General features: G+C 38.5%; 1 pseudogene; it reads left to right on the forward strand.

Moving 5' to 3' along the window:
• Positions 1 to 255: 255 nt before the first annotated feature.
• Positions 256 to 2,040, forward strand: LOC101433549 (protein disulfide-isomerase A6 pseudogene; annotated as a pseudogene).
• The last annotated feature ends 1,587 nt before the right edge of the window (positions 2,041 to 3,627 follow it).

The following is a 3,627-nucleotide window of genomic DNA, read 5'->3' on the forward strand; positions in this document are numbered from 1 at the left end:
TTTCAGCATTTGTAACAAAGGTTACTATTGTTAAAACATAATAAAATTATTTTTTAAAAGGACTAGCATCATTTGTAACAAATGTTCCACATCAATGCAAGGTGTTGGTGGTGGGGTGGTGCATAGGAATCCTTTATTTTATGAATGATTGATTTGTGAACTCACAATTCTTTTATAAATATATATGTGTACATATTTTATTGTATTTTGACATGTGAATCCATGTATTTTCTACCTGTTAAGGAATGTAAGTACATGAAAAGCAATGATAATCTCTTGCTCTCTCGTGCTCTCTTGTCTCTGGGCCCTGGACCCCAGCTGCCTTTTCCCCTGCTTGACTCACCATGCAAGTCTGGTGAGCTTACCTTCTTTCTATCAGTAAATGGTCTGTATTCCTCTAGTGATGATGTCATTGAATTGACTCCATCAAATTTCAACCGAGAAGTTATTCAGAGTGATAGTTTGTGGCATGTAGAATTCTATGCTCCATGGTGCGGCCACTGTCAAAGATTAACACCAGAATGGAAGAAAGTAGCCACTGCATTAAAAGATGTAAAAATTTGTGCAGTTGATGCAGATAAACATCAGTCCCTAGGAGGTCAGTATGGTGTGCAGGGATTTCCTACCATCAAGATTTTTGGGTCTAACAAAAATAGACCAGAAGGTTATCGAGGTGGAAGAACGGGTGAAGCCATTGTAGATGCTGCTCTCAATGCTGTGCGGCAGCTCGTAAAGGAGCGCCTGGGAGGAAAGAATGGGGTTCTGGAAAACAATGCAGAAATGAAAGTTCAAGTAAGAAAGATGTGGTTGAACTGACAGATGACAGTTTTGGTCAAAATGTCCTTGACAGTGAAGATGTTTGGATGGTTGCGTTTTATGCTCCTTGGTGTGGACACTGCAAAAATCTAGAGCCAGAATGGGCTGCTGCAGCTACAGAGGTAAAGGAGCAAACTAAAGAAAAAGTGAAACTAGCTGCTGCAGATGTTACAGTTAATCAGGTTCTAGCCAGCCAATATGGGATTAGAGGATTTCCTACAATCAAGATTTTTCAGAAAGGCGAGTCTCCTGTGGATTATGATGGTGGGCAGACAATATCAGACATAGTTACCCAAGCCTTAGATTTATTTTCTGATAATGCCCCACCTCCTGAGCTGCTTGAGATAATCAACGAGGACATTGCCAAAAAAGACTTGTGAGGATCATCAGCTCTGCGTTGTGGCTGTGTTGCCCCATATTGTTGATACTGGAGCTGCAGGCAGAAATTCTTATTTGGAAGTTCTTCTGAAGTTGGCTGACAAATACAAAAAGAAAATGTGAGGATGGCTGTGGACAGAAGCTGGAGCCCAGTATGAAGTGGAGAATGCCTTGTGGATCGGAGGGTTTGGATACCCTGCCATGGCAGCCATCAACACCCGTAAGATGAAGTTTGCTCTTCTCAAAGGGTCTTTCAGCGAGCAAGGCTTCAACGAATTTCTCAGGGAGCTCTCTTTTGGCCGTGGATCTACAGCACCTGTAGGAGGTGTGGCTTTCCCTAAATTAAGTACAGCAGAGCCTTGGGACGGCAAGGATGGTGAGCTTCCCGTGGAAGATGAGATTGATCTTAGTGATGTGGAGCTTGATGACTTAGGAAAAGATGAATTGTGAGAGATGCAGCACAGACGTCAAACAGTTTTCTTTTCTTGGGAGCAGATTTTTCCAGCAGTGAAGGAACATTCTTTACAATGAGACAGATCTATCAGTGGCCTTTTTAGCCAAGAAGTAGCACTTGATTGGTGATTTGGAAAACACTGCAACAGTGAACTTTTGCATCTCAAGAAAACATTGAAAAATTCTATGAATTGTTGTAGCCGGTGAATTGGATTGTATTCTGTCAGGTAATACTTTGAAGAAAACCGATGTTCTGTTGAAACGTTTTTCCATCTAACTGCTGCTTGATTGTTCTTTGAGGCTGTTTCTCAAATGTTTTTAATGTGATTTCTTCATTTGAATATTAATGGCTTTTTTCCATTAAATAATAAAATATTTTGGACAATGCCAAAAAAAAAAAAAAGCAATGATGAATCTGAGTTTAGATATACAATATCTAAAGACACAAGTATCATGTATAATGAAAAGGTGGTTGACAGCGGGGTACAAGAAACATATTTGTGTATATGGACAACAGCTAACATTTCAATTATATTTTTCAATTGTACGAAAACATGAAATTAATGCAAACATTTAATAATGGGAATAATGCCTTTGTGTGTGGGGGGAGTGATATCAGAACACTGTTCTTTTTGTTTGATTCTTCTGTAAATTATACTGCTCTAATTTTAAAAATGTGACAGAGGACAAAAGATAACACTATATTCTGCTAAAGTGGTTATTTCAAAGACATACATTCTTAACCTCCAAAAAGTACATGAAGCTAATATTGTCAGATTTAAAAGGATAAATAGATGGTTCTAAATAATAGAAGATTTCAATATACCACTTTCAATAATGATGGAACCTCAAGACCAAAACTCAATAAAGAAACAGAAGCTTTAAATAATACACAAATATAAAATGTACATAAGAGGGAACACTTCAAGTGAGGGCATATGAGAATGCTGTAATTTCTACATCAATTTTCTGTAAGTTGCCAAATGATTTAATTTTTAAAAATACCATAATTAGTTGCTGATAATAAAATTTTAGTTTCACATGAAAAACAGATTTTAGAACATCTTGTATCCTACACATAAACTTGAGAACTTCCCAATACTTGAAAACATGTCTGTGAGGGTTGCTGATGATTTTAATAAAAGGATTATCTTGGTGTTGTAAAATGAAATAGGTCATATCTGTAAGATCTGCACCATTGTGAGCTATTATTTTTCAGATGAGCATTACTTGATGTTATAGAATCATGCATGGGTAAAACCCAATGAAATGCCTATACATATAATGGATTTAACTCTGGTAGAATATGAAGCTTATTAATGTGGTTTCAGCTTCCAAACTTTTTTTAGAAACAACCATGTGTTGATATTTGGTGTAAAAATTTATTATTAAAGAAGAATATACATGATTACCTTAAAGCATACTCTTCTTTAATAACCATATTATCTGTGGAAGGCAGTATTTTCTTCATATTCTTCAAACAACCCAATATATTAGATTTAAATGAGTGAAAGAACATATAGGGGGAAGCGAACTTGGCCCAGTGGTTAGGGCGTATGTCTACCACATGGGAGGTCCGCGGTTCAAACCCCGGGCCTCCTTGACCCGTGTGGAGCTGGCCCATGCGCAGTGCTGATGTGCACAAGGAGTGCCTTGCCACCCAGGGGTGTCCCTGCATAGGGGAGCCCCATGTGCAAGCAGTGCGCCCTGTAAGGAGAGCCGCCCAGCACTAAAGAAAGTGCAGCCTGCCCAAGAATGACTCCGCACACACGGAGAACTGAAACAACAAGATGATGCAACCAAAAGAAGCACAGATTCCTGTGCCGCTGATGACAACAGAAGTGGACAAAGAAGATGCAGCAAATAGACACAGAGAACAGACAACCAGGGTGGGGGGAAAGGGGAGAGAAATAAATCTTAAAAAAAAAAAAAAAGAACATATAGGAAAATTCAGCTATCTTCCAGTAAGGTGGGATTAAA

This window comes from Dasypus novemcinctus, chromosome 28 (assembly GCF_030445035.2).
Source record: "Dasypus novemcinctus isolate mDasNov1 chromosome 28, mDasNov1.1.hap2, whole genome shotgun sequence".
NCBI lineage: Eukaryota > Metazoa > Chordata > Mammalia > Cingulata > Dasypodidae > Dasypus > Dasypus novemcinctus.